The following is a 16,897-nucleotide window of genomic DNA, read 5'->3' on the forward strand; positions in this document are numbered from 1 at the left end:
TTTCGACCGTACTAACTATGTAACTATGTAACATAACATGGGGGGGTCTCCTGGCTGTTCACACAGGTGTGTCATTGCTGTACATTGACCATGCATTGCTTCTGTGGTATTGCAAAGGCAAAGACAAATGCTTCCAGCCATCCATTGCACTAATGGATTGGTCATCAGCTGGCTGTCTATGTCCCGCATCAATATAGACCAAAGTACAGAGGGTTAGGCTATGCTATAGTGCACCTACCTGATGCATCAGAAGGTGCGAGGCCCTTGCTAAATTCTGTGCACAGACTTTGAGATCTATGCTTTAGACTGTATCTAAACCTGCTCCAACATGGACTGACATTCTGGCCTACTTTCAGCCGATGCGACTTGTCTGTCGCTGAACAGTCGCTTTTTATGTATTCAGCACCTATGTATAATGTTGTAAAAATGCTCTAGAAGCTAAAGTCGCAGAAATGTCACACATATTTGGCCTGCAACTTTCTGTGCGACAAATTCAGACAGGAAAAATCAGTATAAATCCTTAGAAAATTATCCCCCAGTGTCTCCATCTGCTGGCGGTATTGAATAAGCATTGCTGCACTGATGGGGTATGCATTAGACGAAAAAAAAGAAGAAAAAGAAGAATAATACGCCCAGAAAAGAGGCGAAAAGGAGAAAAACGTAAAAAAACGTGAAAAAAAAGTAAGAGGAAGAGAAGGGAAAAAAAGGTGGAAATGGAAGTGATTTCGGCGGAGAAAATATATATATATATATATATATATATATATATATATATATATATATATATATATATACGCGCACACACACACATATATATAAACGTATTCTCCGTTGAGATATTGCAGCCGCTGCTGTGTCCAGGCCCAGGAGCCTTAGCACTGTGCTGTGATGTCACTCAATACCACTGACATCACTAGGTGTAAACAACATCTCTCCTTTGCTGTGTATGTGACTATGGAGCTGTTTGGTGATGTCGTCTATTATGGCCTTCATAGAAGCAACAGGAGATTGTTGCATCCATCTAGAACCCTCAGAACTACAGTGCTATGATGTCACTCACTTCCACAGGCCTTGCAGAGTGTAAACAACAACAACCCAGCTTTGTTGTGTATGTAACCATAGGGATTGTGATGTCACCTAGAACCTTCACAGCAGCGACAGCTTTATGAGGAGCATCAGCACTGCTCTGCCTGAGCAGAACCATCACCGCCATAGGTTGTCAAATAACCCGGATTTAACCCACACAGGTAAGTCCAATGGGGTGCAGGCATGTCCTCTATGCTTACAGCTTCCCGTGGGTGTTGGTTTGATACCGTTTGGGGACAGCCAAGGAGGCATCTGCAGGCAACAAAGGTAGGTGTGTGCTTGTGTGTGTGTTTCCTATGCAGATCCTAAGCCCAGTGTCACATGCAAGTAGGAGGAGTAAGAAGGGTTCCTGGCAAATCCGGGTTATGGATTGCATTTAAAAAGGCCCCGTGGGAGTGCAATGGGCCCCTGTCTTGCTGCTTAGCAATAATGGTATGGGTTTAGGTTCTGCTGTGTGTACTGGTGGTTGACTGCCCCCCAGCCCAGAGTGTGCATGGAAAATTGTCTGGCAGCCTCCCTGACAGCAAGCAGTGATAGTGCCCATGAAGGGGACCTTGTTGGGCCCGCCCCTTTCACGGTTATCGCTTCTCGGCCTTTTGGCTAAGATCAAGTGTAGTATCTGTTCTTATCAGTTTAATATCTGATACGTCCCCTATCTGGGGACCATATATTAAATGGATTTTTGAGAACGGGGGCCGATTTCGAAGCTTGCTTCCGTCGCCCTATGCATTGACCCGATATGGCAGTATCTTCGGGTACAGTGCACCACCCCCTTACAGGGTTAAAAAGAAAGATTCCTACTTTCATTGCTACCTGCTTGCTGGCTAGCCAGCTAGCCAGCCCTGTGGGCCTTGCTGCTGCTGCTGCTGCTGCTGCTGCTGCAGCCAAAAAACAAAAGGTGGTGCTGCTGCTGCTTCTGCTGCTTCTGCTTGTGTCTGGCCGCTGTTGGAGCGTCCAGGCACAGGACTTCTGCTGCTGCTGACTAAATGGCCTCCTTAATTGGATCATTTGAGTAGCCAGCACACCTGTGCAGGTAGGGCATGACATGATAGGCAGCTGCCTTGATAGCGGGTGGGTGCTGAATGTTCCTAATTGACAAAATAAGATTAATGCTTATGAAGAAATATAAAATCTCATCCCTTCCCCAATATCGCGCCACACCCCTACCCCTTAATTCCCTGGTTGAACTTGATGGACATATGTCTTTTTTCGACCGTACTAACTATGTAACTATGTAACATAACATGGGGGGGTCTCCTGGCTGTTCACACAGGTGTGTCATTGCTGTACATTGACCATGCATTGCTTCTGTGGTATTGCAAAGGCAAAGACAAATGCTTCCAGCCATCCATTGCACTAATGGATTGGTCATCAGCTGGCTGTCTATGTCCCGCATCAATATAGACCAAAGTACAGAGGGTTAGGCTATGCTATAGTGCACCTACCTGATGCATCAGAAGGTGCGAGGCCCTTGCTAAATTCTGTGCACAGACTTTGAGATCTATGCTTTAGACTGTATCTAAACCTGCTCCAACATGGACTGACATTCTGGCCTACTTTCAGCCGATGCGACTTGTCTGTCGCTGAACAGTCGCTTTTTATGTATTCAGCACCTATGTATAATGTTGTAAAAATGCTCTAGAAGCTAAAGTCGCAGAAATGTCACACATATTTGGCCTGCAACTTTCTGTGCGACAAATTCAGACAGGAAAAATCAGTATAAATCCTTAGAAAATTATCCCCCAGTGTCTCCATCTGCTGGCGGTATTGAATAAGCATTGCTGCACTGATGGGGTATGCATTAGACGAAAAAAAAGAAGAAAAAGAAGAATAATACGCCCAGAAAAGAGGCGAAAAGGAGAAAAACGTAAAAAAACGTGAAAAAAAAGTAAGAGGAAGAGAAGGGAAAAAAAGGTGGAAATGGGTTTAAAAGTGATTTCGGCGGAGAAATATATATATATATATATATATATATATATATATATATATATATACGCGCACACACACACATATATATAAACGTATTCTCCGTTGAGATATTGCAGCCGCTGCTGTGTCCAGGCCCAGGAGCCTTAGCACTGTGCTGTGATGTCACTCAATACCACTGACATCACTAGGTGTAAACAACATCTCTCCTTTGCTGTGTATGTGACTATGGAGCTGTTTGGTGATGTCGTCTATTATGGCCTTCATAGAAGCAACAGGAGATTGTTGCATCCATCTAGAACCCTCAGAACTACAGTGCTATGATGTCACTCACTTCCACAGGCCTTGCAGAGTGTAAACAACAACAACCCAGCTTTGTTGTGTATGTAACCATAGGGATTGTGATGTCACCTAGAACCTTCACAGCAGCGACAGCTTTATGAGGAGCATCAGCACTGCTCTGCCTGAGCAGAACCATCACCGCCATAGGTTGTCAAATAACCCGGATTTAACCCACACAGGTAAGTCCAATGGGGTGCAGGCATGTCCTCTATGCTTACAGCTTCCCGTGGGTGTTGGTTTGATACCGTTTGGGGACAGCCAAGGAGGCATCTGCAGGCAACAAAGGTAGGTGTGTGCTTGTGTGTGTGTTTCCTATGCAGATCCTAAGCCCAGTGTCACATGCAAGTAGGAGGAGTAAGAAGGGTTCCTGGCAAATCCGGGTTATGGATTGCATTTAAAAAGGCCCCGTGGGAGTGCAATGGGCCCCTGTCTTGCTGCTTAGCAATAATGGTATGGGTTTAGGTTCTGCTGTGTGTACTGGTGGTTGACTGCCCCCCAGCCCAGAGTGTGCATGGAAAATTGTCTGGCAGCCTCCCTGACAGCAAGCAGTGATAGTGCCCATGAAGGGGACCTTGTTGGGCCCGCCCCTTTCACGGTTATCGCTTCTCGGCCTTTTGGCTAAGATCAAGTGTAGTATCTGTTCTTATCAGTTTAATATCTGATACGTCCCCTATCTGGGGACCATATATTAAATGGATTTTTGAGAACGGGGGCCGATTTCGAAGCTTGCTTCCGTCGCCCTATGCATTGACCCGATATGGCAGTATCTTCGGGTACAGTGCACCACCCCCTTACAGGGTTAAAAAGAAAGATTCCTACTTTCATTGCTACCTGCTTGCTGGCTAGCCAGCTAGCCAGCCCTGTGGGCCTTGCTGCTGCTGCTGCTGCTGCTGCAGCCAAAAAACAAAAGGTGGTGCTGCTGCTGCTTCTGCTGCTTCTGCTTGTGTCTGGCCGCTGTTGGAGCGTCCAGGCACAGGACTTCTGCTGCTGCTGACTAAATGGCCTCCTTAATTGGATCATTTGAGTAGCCAGCACACCTGTGCAGGTAGGGCATGACATGATAGGCAGCTGCCTTGATAGCGGGTGGGTGCTGAATGTTCCTAATTGACAAAATAAGATTAATGCTTATGAAGAAATATAAAATCTCATCCCTTCCCCAATATCGCGCCACACCCCTACCCCTTAATTCCCTGGTTGAACTTGATGGACATATGTCTTTTTTCGACCGTACTAACTATGTAACTATGTAACATAACATGGGGGGGTCTCCTGGCTGTTCACACAGGTGTGTCATTGCTGTACATTGACCATGCATTGCTTCTGTGGTATTGCAAAGGCAAAGACAAATGCTTCCAGCCATCCATTGCACTAATGGATTGGTCATCAGCTGGCTGTCTATGTCCCGCATCAATATAGACCAAAGTACAGAGGGTTAGGCTATGCTATAGTGCACCTACCCGATGCATAAGAAGGTGCGCGGCCCTTGCTAAATTCTGTGCACAGACTTTGAGATCTATGCTTTAGACTGTATCTAAACCTGCTCCAACATGGACTGACATTCTGGCCTACTTTCAGCCGATGCGACTTGTCTGTCGCTGAACAGTCGCTTTTTATGTATTCAGCACCTATGTATAATGTTGTAAAAATGCTCTAGAAGCTAAAGTCGCAGAAATGTCACACATATTTGGCCTGCAACTTTCTGTGCGACAAATTCAGACAGGAAAAATCAGTATAAATCCTTAGAAAATTATCCCCCAGTGTCTCCATCTGCTGGCGGTATTGAATAAGCATTGCTGCACTGATGGGGTATGCATTAGACGAAAAAAAAGAAGAAAAAGAAGAATAATACGCCCAGAAAAGAGGCGAAAAGGAGAAAAACGTAAAAAAACGTGAAAAAAAAGTAAGAGGAAGAGAAGGGAAAAAAAGGTGGAAATGGGTTTAAAAGTGATTTCGGCGGAGAAATATATATATATATATATATATATATATATATATATATATATATATACGCGCACACACACACATATATATAAACGTATTCTCCGTTGAGATATTGCAGCCGCTGCTGTGTCCAGGCCCAGGAGCCTTAGCACTGTGCTGTGATGTCACTCAATACCACTGACATCACTAGGTGTAAACAACATCTCTCCTTTGCTGTGTATGTGACTATGGAGCTGTTTGGTGATGTCGTCTATTATGGCCTTCATAGAAGCAACAGGAGATTGTTGCATCCATCTAGAACCCTCAGAACTACAGTGCTATGATGTCACTCACTTCCACAGGCCTTGCAGAGTGTAAACAACAACAACCCAGCTTTGTTGTGTATGTAACCATAGGGATTGTGATGTCACCTAGAACCTTCACAGCAGCGACAGCTTTATGAGGAGCATCAGCACTGCTCTGCCTGAGCAGAACCATCACCGCCATAGGTTGTCAAATAACCCGGATTTAACCCACACAGGTAAGTCCAATGGGGTGCAGGCATGTCCTCTATGCTTACAGCTTCCCGTGGGTGTTGGTTTGATACCGTTTGGGGACAGCCAAGGAGGCATCTGCAGGCAACAAAGGTAGGTGTGTGCTTGTGTGTGTGTTTCCTATGCAGATCCTAAGCCCAGTGTCACATGCAAGTAGGAGGAGTAAGAAGGGTTCCTGGCAAATCCGGGTTATGGATTGCATTTAAAAAGGCCCCGTGGGAGTGCAATGGGCCCCTGTCTTGCTGCTTAGCAATAATGGTATGGGTTTAGGTTCTGCTGTGTGTACTGGTGGTTGACTGCCCCCCAGCCCAGAGTGTGCATGGAAAATTGTCTGGCAGCCTCCCTGACAGCAAGCAGTGATAGTGCCCATGAAGGGGACCTTGTTGGGCCCGCCCCTTTCACGGTTATCGCTTCTCGGCCTTTTGGCTAAGATCAAGTGTAGTATCTGTTCTTATCAGTTTAATATCTGATACGTCCCCTATCTGGGGACCATATATTAAATGGATTTTTGAGAACGGGGGCCGATTTCGAAGCTTGCTTCCGTCGCCCTATGCATTGACCCGATATGGCAGTATCTTCGGGTACAGTGCACCACCCCCTTACAGGGTTAAAAAGAAAGATTCCTACTTTCATTGCTACCTGCTTGCTGGCTAGCCAGCTAGCCAGCCCTGTGGGCCTTGCTGCTGCTGCTGCTGCTGCTGCTGCAGCCAAAAAACAAAAGGTGGTGCTGCTGCTGCTTCTGCTGCTTCTGCTTGTGTCTGGCCGCTGTTGGAGCGTCCAGGCACAGGACTTCTGCTGCTGCTGACTAAATGGCCTCCTTAATTGGATCATTTGAGTAGCCAGCACACCTGTGCAGGTAGGGCATGACATGATAGGCAGCTGCCTTGATAGCGGGTGGGTGCTGAATGTTCCTAATTGACAAAATAAGATTAATGCTTATGAAGAAATATAAAATCTCATCCCTTCCCCAATATCGCGCCACACCCCTACCCCTTAATTCCCTGGTTGAACTTGATGGACATATGTCTTTTTTCGACCGTACTAACTATGTAACTATGTAACATAACATGGGGGGGTCTCCTGGCTGTTCACACAGGTGTGTCATTGCTGTACATTGACCATGCATTGCTTCTGTGGTATTGCAAAGGCAAAGACAAATGCTTCCAGCCATCCATTGCACTAATGGATTGGTCATCAGCTGGCTGTCTATGTCCCGCATCAATATAGACCAAAGTACAGAGGGTTAGGCTATGCTATAGTGCACCTACCCGATGCATCAGAAGGTGCGCGGCCCTTGCTAAATTCTGTGCACAGACTTTGAGATCTATGCTTTAGACTGTATCTAAACCTGCTCCAACATGGACTGACATTCTGGCCTACTTTCAGCCGATGCGACTTGTCTGTCGCTGAACAGTCGCTTTTTATGTATTCAGCACCTATGTATAATGTTGTAAAAATGCTCTAGAAGCTAAAGTCGCAGAAATGTCACACATATTTGGCCTGCAACTTTCTGTGCGACAAATTCAGACAGGAAAAATCAGTATAAATCCTTAGAAAATTATCCCCCAGTGTCTCCATCTGCTGGCGGTATTGAATAAGCATTGCTGCACTGATGGGGTATGCATTAGACGAAAAAAAAGAAGAAAAAGAAGAATAATACGCCCAGAAAAGAGGCGAAAAGGAGAAAAACGTAAAAAAACGTGAAAAAAAAGTAAGAGGAAGAGAAGGGAAAAAAAGGTGGAAATGGGTTTAAAAGTGATTTCGGCGGAGATATATATATATATATATATATATATATATATATATATATATATATATATATATACGCGCACACACACACATATATATAAACGTATTCTCCGTTGAGATATTGCAGCCGCTGCTGTGTCCAGGCCCAGGAGCCTTAGCACTGTGCTGTGATGTCACTCAATACCACTGACATCACTAGGTGTAAACAACATCTCTCCTTTGCTGTGTATGTGACTATGGAGCTGTTTGGTGATGTCGTCTATTATGGCCTTCATAGAAGCAACAGGAGATTGTTGCATCCATCTAGAACCCTCAGAACTACAGTGCTATGATGTCACTCACTTCCACAGGCCTTGCAGAGTGTAAACAACAACAACCCAGCTTTGTTGTGTATGTAACCATAGGGATTGTGATGTCACCTAGAACCTTCACAGCAGCGACAGCTTTATGAGGAGCATCAGCACTGCTCTGCCTGAGCAGAACCATCACCGCCATAGGTTGTCAAATAACCCGGATTTAACCCACACAGGTAAGTCCAATGGGGTGCAGGCATGTCCTCTATGCTTACAGCTTCCCGTGGGTGTTGGTTTGATACCGTTTGGGGACAGCCAAGGAGGCATCTGCAGGCAACAAAGGTAGGTGTGTGCTTGTGTGTGTGTTTCCTATGCAGATCCTAAGCCCAGTGTCACATGCAAGTAGGAGGAGTAAGAAGGGTTCCTGGCAAATCCGGGTTATGGATTGCATTTAAAAAGGCCCCGTGGGAGTGCAATGGGCCCCTGTCTTGCTGCTTAGCAATAATGGTATGGGTTTAGGTTCTGCTGTGTGTACTGGTGGTTGACTGCCCCCCAGCCCAGAGTGTGCATGGAAAATTGTCTGGCAGCCTCCCTGACAGCAAGCAGTGATAGTGCCCATGAAGGGGACCTTGTTGGGCCCGCCCCTTTCACGGTTATCGCTTCTCGGCCTTTTGGCTAAGATCAAGTGTAGTATCTGCATTTGGTCTGGTCGGAAGGTGTCTGTGGTACCCCGCTTCTCGGCCTTGGGGGATTGTCTCTCCTTACGGAGGGACTTCACCCCCTTGCTGCTATTGGGGAGCGGGCTTAGTCCACGGACAACGGGTTGCGATCCCCCTGTCTCTGGGACCTTGTGTCTCAGAAGGCATTTTCGGTACGTTGAGCGTTACCTGTAGCTTCGGAAGCACCTAGGGTACCCCCGACCTCTGCCTTGGGTAAGGGTTCCGCTTTTATAGCGGGATTCCGAGCCCCTGCTGCTATTGGGGAAGGGGCTTAGTCCCTGGGTGTGGAAGATGCCGTTCTCCTGGGCTTTCCCCTCTGGGGAAATGTCGATGCGAAATACCATCCGCATAGAGGTGTCGGAGAGCCATCGTCAGTTGAAGAACCTCCGCTTCATTGCGGAGGTGATTCTTCTTGACTACTTCCGCCTCAATAGGGAGGACATCCTGTGTCTAAATGACCAGGAAAGCCGTGGCCTGTATACCGTCACCTTCACGGCCACGGCGTGTTGCGATAACATCTATGCAACCTTGTCTGGTGCGGACCAGAGGGACGATCGACTCGACGGTCTTTCGTTCCAGTTCCTCTATGGTGAGGAACATATACCGTTGGTGGTGGCTATGCACAGCCCTCATGTGACCACGGAGGATATAGCCACTTTTCTTCGGCGATACTGCGAAGAGGTGCGATTCGCAAACAAAATCTTGAACTCCGTGCGGTTCTGGAACGGCAAGAGGAAGTTCTGGGTCAAGCTCCGTAAGGATCCCGGTGGTATTGGGGGTCTTTGCCATCCGCCCCCAAATTTTGCCATCGGGAGAGTTCGGGGCTTCCTGTTCTATCCTCAAATGCCTATGTATTGCCGAAATTGCTTGAGGTTTGGCCACACCCAGGAGACCTGCGGCGCGGAGCGTGTGATTCGCTGCAATAGGTGTGGCCAAGAAGGTCACATAGCCTCAAGATGTAGCCATACGATAAGGTGCAACCTCTGCGGAGAGGAAAATCACGATTTTAATTCCTGTCCCCATAAAGCAAAAACTACGATGGGTGGGTCAAGGCTGGGCCCACCCAAAGAGGGGACAGGACAAAAGACGTCCTTTTTTAAGATGCCCAAACCCCAGATGGCAGGTACTGATGGGTCCAGGCCCAAGACCTCTGGTGCTCCATCGGGGGGCCCACCGGTGGTAGTGCTAGGGGGAGGCCATGGGGATTCCACGAAGCCCGGGCGGGTGATCGAGTTTACTGCCCGGGAAATTGAAAGACGTCGATCGACTTCCTACCTGGCTCAAGAGCCCGCCGAAACTTCTGAAGGGGGCTCACCTGTGGCGGGTGGCAGCCGACGGGCCTCGGTGGGGGCAAAAGTGGACCCAAAATTGCAGCATAAGCCAGGTACTGGCTTGGCCCAGGGTCGCCCTGCTCCGGACGAAGAGGCCCCGGTGAAAGCCCGCCGGAAGGGGAGCCAGGTGGCCAGGTCTGAGCCCGGTCCTGTTACTCCGCCTATACAGGACAGGGCCAAGAAGACAAGTGGCGCCAAACCAGGGTTTGCTGCCCCGCCAGCAGTGGACCCGGTGGGTAAAACTGGCCATCGTCGATCGATGGGGAAGTTGGAGCAACAGTCCTCAGCAACGCTTGCTGGGGAACAAGCGATGAAAACTTCCCAAGGTAGCGGCAAAGGTTCCGGAAAAGAGGCCTCACAGGCCCCTGTGCAGCAGTTCCAGTCGTCAAATGATGAAAGAAGACGCAGATCCATCAGCCGGGGGCCAGAGATTACATCGAGTGAGAGCAACGCAGAGGATATGGACAGCAGTGTGACATTTAAAAGACAAAGAGAAGAAGAAGAGGAAGACATTCAAAGGAAAGCGGCGTGCCGTAGTTCGGACGAGAGCGAGCTCAGGGTCGGGGCATCATCGATCTCAAGCTCCGACCCTCAGAACATCAAGGAGCTGATGACCCCGCAGGCGGGGGATGACGGTACGCAGCTTATTATTGACTTTGATTCTCCAAGCACGGACTCTCCATAAACTATGCCTATCCCTGTAAAAATTGCCTCACTCAATGTGAGGTCCTTAAAGAGCCCTGATCGCAGGGCTGCTTTATTTTCTTATCTAGAGACATGTGACTTTGACCTTTGCCTGCTACAAGAATGTGGAATCCCTAGTAAAATGGACTATAAAGACTTAAAAGAAGACTGGAAGCTGGGCCCATCCATATGGTCCGGTGCAAATGACTGTCGTTCTGTGGGTGTTGGGCTGCTCTGCCGAGGCCAGTCCTTTTCTATTCATACAGTAACTGAGATTGTGCCTGGCAGAGCTCTTTTAATTCATCTATATTTTAATGGACTTTTAATTCGTGTTTTAAATGTGTATGCCCCTCCTGATAAACAGGAGCGGGCAGAACTATTTGAAATTTTACCACTGTTTTGTGTTGGGTCTTCCCCCCTGCTGGTGGGAGGTGATTTTAACTGCATACGTGATGGGGAACACCGGCAGGGTGGGGATATTAATCGTAAAGACCGCACTTCTTACCTGCTTAAAAATTTTATTGATGATTTTAATTTGAAAGATTGCTGGAAGGATCTCTTGCCGGAGGACCCAGGCGCCACATGGTCCAATGGAAGAGTGAGCTCCAGAATCGATTTTATTTTTTCCTCTAGAGCTTTTAAACCCCTGAAATGCACACTCGAGCAGAATATCTTCTCTGATCATAAGCTCCTCTTGGTGGGCCTGGAGCTAGAGGGGGAGCAAAAAGCAAAAAGGGGCCTCTGGAGATTAAACACCACACTCCTAGAGGACCCTGAGATAAAAGAGGAGTTTGTGCGGACCTACCAATGCTGGCAATCACAAAGAAAACCCCACGAGCCTATGCTGCACTGGTGGGAGGGCACCAAATCTAAAATCAGATTTTTTTTTATCAAAGCAGGTAAGAAGAAGGCAAAAATGGAAAAACAGTGGTTTTATGTTCTTAACATGCGTTTAAATGTACTTTTTAAATTGAAAGAAGCTGGTATGGATGTAGAAAATGATATTTTAAACCTTAAAACTGAAATAAAACATGCCATAGAAAAGAAAGGGAAACAAATCATTTTTAACTCACATGTGCAGCACCTGGAGGAGGGCGAGAAATGTTCCCGTTTCTTTTTTAAAAAAGTGATGAATAGGAGGGATATCATCCAAAACCTTGAGGGTGAATCCACTCCAAAAGGCATGTTAGATGCAGTTTTTAACTTCTACCAGCTTCTTTTTAATAAGAAAGATCTTAATCCATCCTTTTTAGAACATGTTCTTAATTCCCTTGATTTTAAGCTAGATGTTTTAGACCAGGAGGTTTTATCCCGTGATCTTAACTTAGATGAACTTTTATTTGTTTTTAAAAGTTTTTCTAGTGGGAAGGCCCCTGGGGAAGATGGTTTACCCATCGAATTTTATTTAGCTTTTTGGGATATTTTAAAGGATGATATGGTTTTATTGTATAAAGAAACTTTTATTGTTAATGAACTTCCCCCTTCCTGGAGGAGGGGGATTGTATCATTACTTTTTAAAAAGGGTGAAAAGGATATGCTAAAAAATTGGCGCCCCATCACACTTTTAAATGTCGATTATAAAGTTTTAGCCAAGTTATTAGCTGTCCGTTTTAAACCTTTTATTCATAAATTAATTCACCCAAATCAGGTTTGTGGGGTACCTGGAAGGTCTATAGCTGAATCCCTAAATATTTTAAGAGATGTTTTATGGTATTTTAAGGATAGAAATCAAACTGTAGCAATTTTATCCTTAGACTTTGAAAAAGCCTTTGATAGGGTCTCCCATGAATACCTGTTTTTAGTTCTTAAAAAGATGGCAGTGCCTGAAACGATTTTAAGCCGAATCATGCTTTTATACCGATCCTGTTTTAGTCAAGTCTCTGTTAATGGCTTTTTAACCAGCGGTGTTCCTCTTTTATCAGGTGTCAAACAGGGCTGCCCCCTGTCCCCACTCCTTTTTATTTGCGCAATCGAACCACTGATGGCCCTCCTCAGAAAAGACCGGGTAGTAAGAGGCGTACCGATACCTGGTGGAGGAGGGACCCATCTAAAGGTGTTGGGGTACATGGATGATGTCACCATACTGTGCCCGGACTCTCCATCCATGAGGGGGGCATTGAGGAACACCAGCTATTTCTGCGAGGTCTCTGGTTTTAAGCTAAACACAGATAAATGTGACTGTTTTTATATTGGCTCCTGGGATTCATCCATCACCCCAGGAGTCACAATGCAACAGGATCAAATTAAAGTTTTAGGTATTGTTTTTAACCAGGTCAATGATGGGAGCCCTAACTGGGATTCAGCTATAGCTAAGATGGAGAAGAAGATTTTAATGTGGAATCTTAGAAACCTTACCATGGAGGGGAAGATTTTAATAATAAAGATGGTTTTACTCCCTATTATGCTATACATTGCCATGGTATTTCCTCCATCTATTTTATACATTAAAAAAGTAACTAGAATTGTTTTTTCTTTTTTATGGGGTTCAAAAATGGAGAAATTAAAGCGTGATTTTATGTACAAAAGTAAAGATAATGGCGGGAAAGATGTTCCTAACCTTTTTACTTTCTTTTACATAAAGTATTTCTGTTTCTGTTTTAAAATTATTAAATCCGATGGCATTTTTAGCTGCTTTTTAAGGTACGCTGCGGGCATGGTTTTTAAAAGATGGTTGCGCATCCCTCTGAACGCTCCGGTGCTTCTGTGTCCCCCAAAACATTATGTGGTGTTGGAAAAGACAGTCAGGCTCCTAGGTCTCCAAGATTTGGAGCCTGACATACTGGGGGACCAGAGAAAGGTATCAAAGGTCCTCAGGCGGAGTGAGGTTACCCTGGCAGTGTCCAATTTCACACAGGCAAGATCCAAAAAGGTATGGCGGAACGTGTACGGGAAGTTTCTGGCGAATGTACACAGGGATCTTGCCTGGGCAATCGTCCACCAGTGCCTCCCTACTCGTGAGTTCCAGCACAGGCGAGGACTGGTGGCGAGAGCCAAGTGCCCGAGAGATGGCTGCGGAGTGGACGAAACGGTGCTGCACATATTTTGGAACTGCCCTTTTGCACGGGAGCTTTGGAGGAAGGTAGGCCCACTTTTGAAGTGGGCCTGCGGCCTAAAACATTTTAATCACGAATGTGTCTTTTACGGTCTTTTTAACTGCCCCAATTTTAAACAGCAGATGATCTGCTGGATGATTATTAATTGTTTTAAAAATGCCATCTGGAAAGTTAGGAACATCTTACTTTTTAAACATGATTTTATTGATGTTAAAAACTGTATAAAGCTGGCCCTGAGTGAGATGTACATCTATTACCTAAGAGACAAGAAACAGTTGGGGGCCAGCGAGGCAGCATCCATGTGGTGTCTGCCTCTATGGAACGAAATAACAGTATAATCAGTTTTTATGACATTTGTATAATGTTTTATCCTGCCATTTTTATTTTTTCTCCTTTTATTACTGGTTTTATTATTTGTATTTTAAAACTTTTGTGAACCTTTTATTATTTTGCATTTTAAATTTTGTATGGTTTCTTATTTATTCAATAAAATTTTGTTGAAACCTTATCTGTTCTTATCAGTTTAATATCTGATACGTCCCCTATCTGGGGACCATATATTAAATGGATTTTTGAGAACGGGGGCCGATTTCGAAGCTTGCTTCCGTCGCCCTATGCATTGACCCGATATGGCAGTATCTTCGGGTACAGTGCACCACCCCCTTACAGGGTTAAAAAGAAAGATTCCTACTTTCATTGCTACCTGCTTGCTGGCTAGCCAGCTAGCCAGCCCTGTGGGCCTTGCTGCTGCTGCTGCTGCTGCTGCTGCTGCAGCCAAAAAACAAAAGGTGGTGCTGCTGCTGCTTCTGCTGCTTCTGCTTGTGTCTGGCCGCTGTTGGAGCGTCCAGGCACAGGACTTCTGCTGCTGCTGACTAAATGGCCTCCTTAATTGGATCATTTGAGTAGCCAGCACACCTGTGCAGGTAGGGCATGACATGATAGGCAGCTGCCTTGATAGCGGGTGGGTGCTGAATGTTCCTAATTGACAAAATAAGATTAATGCTTATGAAGAAATATAAAATCTCATCCCTTCCCCAATATCGCGCCACACCCCTACCCCTTAATTCCCTGGTTGAACTTGATGGACATATGTCTTTTTTCGACCGTACTAACTATGTAACTATGTAACATAACATGGGGGGGTCTCCTGGCTGTTCACACAGGTGTGTCATTGCTGTACATTGACCATGCATTGCTTCTGTGGTATTGCAAAGGCAAAGACAAATGCTTCCAGCCATCCATTGCACTAATGGATTGGTCATCAGCTGGCTGTCTATGTCCCGCATCAATATAGACCAAAGTACAGAGGGTTAGGCTATGCTATAGTGCACCTACCCGATGCATCAGAAGGTGCGCGGCCCTTGCTAAATTCTGTGCACAGACTTTGAGATCTATGCTTTAGACTGTATCTAAACCTGCTCCAACATGGACTGACATTCTGGCCTACTTTCAGCCGATGCGACTTGTCTGTCGCTGAACAGTCGCTTTTTATGTATTCAGCACCTATGTATAATGTTGTAAAAATGCTCTAGAAGCTAAAGTCGCAGAAATGTCACACATATTTGGCCTGCAACTTTCTGTGCGACAAATTCAGACAGGAAAAATCAGTATAAATCCTTAGAAAATTATCCCCCAGTGTCTCCATCTGCTGGCGGTATTGAATAAGCATTGCTGCACTGATGGGGTATGCATTAGACGAAAAAAAAGAAGAAAAAGAAGAATAATACGCCCAGAAAAGAGGCGAAAAGGAGAAAAACGTAAAAAAACGTGAAAAAAAAGTAAGAGGAAGAGAAGGGAAAAAAAGGTGGAAATGGGTTTAAAAGTGATTTCGGCGGAGAAATATATATATATATATATATATATATATATATATATATATATATATATATATATATATACGCGCACACACACACATATATATAAACGTATTCTCCGTTGAGATATTGCAGCCGCTGCTGTGTCCAGGCCCAGGAGCCTTAGCACTGTGCTGTGATGTCACTCAATACCACTGACATCACTAGGTGTAAACAACATCTCTCCTTTGCTGTGTATGTGACTATGGAGCTGTTTGGTGATGTCGTCTATTATGGCCTTCATAGAAGCAACAGGAGATTGTTGCATCCATCTAGAACCCTCAGAACTACAGTGCTATGATGTCACTCACTTCCACAGGCCTTGCAGAGTGTAAACAACAACAACCCAGCTTTGTTGTGTATGTAACCATAGGGATTGTGATGTCACCTAGAACCTTCACAGCAGCGACAGCTTTATGAGGAGCATCAGCACTGCTCTGCCTGAGCAGAACCATCACCGCCATAGGTTGTCAAATAACCCGGATTTAACCCACACAGGTAAGTCCAATGGGGTGCAGGCATGTCCTCTATGCTTACAGCTTCCCGTGGGTGTTGGTTTGATACCGTTTGGGGACAGCCAAGGAGGCATCTGCAGGCAACAAAGGTAGGTGTGTGCTTGTGTGTGTGTTTCCTATGCAGATCCTAAGCCCAGTGTCACATGCAAGTAGGAGGAGTAAGAAGGGTTCCTGGCAAATCCGGGTTATGGATTGCATTTAAAAAGGCCCCGTGGGAGTGCAATGGGCCCCTGTCTTGCTGCTTAGCAATAATGGTATGGGTTTAGGTTCTGCTGTGTGTACTGGTGGTTGACTGCCCCCCAGCCCAGAGTGTGCATGGAAAATTGTCTGGCAGCCTCCCTGACAGCAAGCAGTGATAGTGCCCATGAAGGGGACCTTGTTGGGCCCGCCCCTTTCACGGTTATCGCTTCTCGGCCTTTTGGCTAAGATCAAGTGTAGTATCTGTTCTTATCAGTTTAATATCTGATACGTCCCCTATCTGGGGACCATATATTAAATGGATTTTTGAGAACGGGGGCCGATTTCGAAGCTTGCTTCCGTCGCCCTATGCATTGACCCGATATGGCAGTATCTTCGGGTACAGTGCACCACCCCCTTACAGGGTTAAAAAGAAAGATTCCTACTTTCATTGCTACCTGCTTGCTGGCTTGCCAGCTAGCCAGCCCTGTGGGCCTTGCTGCTGCTGCTGCTGCTGCTGCTGCTGCTGCAGCCAAAAAACAAAAGGTGGTGCTGCTGCTGCTTCTGCTGCTTCTGCTTGTGTCTGGCCGCTGTTGGAGCGTCCAGGCACAGGACTTCTGCTGCTGCTGACTAAATGGCCTCCTTAATTGGATCATTTGAGTAGCCAGCACACCTGTGCAGGTAGGGCATGACAT

The 16,897-nt window shown here is 46.0% G+C and overlaps 5 non-coding genes and 1 pseudogene across 5 annotated transcripts; all 6 read left to right on the top strand.

Annotated features, from left to right (window-relative positions):
- The first annotated feature begins 1,666 nt into the window (after positions 1-1,666).
- Positions 1,667-1,857, top strand: LOC130335019 (U2 spliceosomal RNA). The gene has a single exon (XR_008876730.1). It is a non-coding gene; the product is annotated as a U2 spliceosomal RNA (small nuclear RNA).
- Positions 1,858-3,952: 2,095 nt separating this feature from the next.
- LOC130335020 (U2 spliceosomal RNA) lies at positions 3,953-4,143 on the top strand. Its single transcript, XR_008876731.1, has one exon. It is a non-coding gene; the product is annotated as a U2 spliceosomal RNA (small nuclear RNA).
- A 2,091-nt stretch (positions 4,144-6,234) lies between these two features.
- Positions 6,235-6,425, top strand: LOC130335021 (U2 spliceosomal RNA). Its single transcript, XR_008876732.1, has one exon. It is a non-coding gene; the product is annotated as a U2 spliceosomal RNA (small nuclear RNA).
- A 2,100-nt stretch (positions 6,426-8,525) lies between these two features.
- LOC130335074 (U2 spliceosomal RNA) lies at positions 8,526-8,743 on the top strand (annotated as a pseudogene).
- Positions 8,744-14,132: 5,389 nt separating this feature from the next.
- LOC130335063 (U2 spliceosomal RNA) lies at positions 14,133-14,318 on the top strand. Its single transcript, XR_008876770.1, has one exon. It is a non-coding gene; the product is annotated as a U2 spliceosomal RNA (small nuclear RNA).
- Positions 14,319-16,427: 2,109 nt separating this feature from the next.
- On the top strand, positions 16,428-16,618 carry LOC130335022 (U2 spliceosomal RNA). Its single transcript, XR_008876733.1, has one exon. It is a non-coding gene; the product is annotated as a U2 spliceosomal RNA (small nuclear RNA).
- The last annotated feature ends 279 nt before the right edge of the window (positions 16,619-16,897 follow it).

Source organism: Hyla sarda, unplaced genomic scaffold, assembly GCF_029499605.1.
Source record: "Hyla sarda isolate aHylSar1 unplaced genomic scaffold, aHylSar1.hap1 scaffold_447, whole genome shotgun sequence".
Taxonomy (NCBI): Eukaryota; Metazoa; Chordata; class Amphibia; order Anura; family Hylidae; genus Hyla; species Hyla sarda.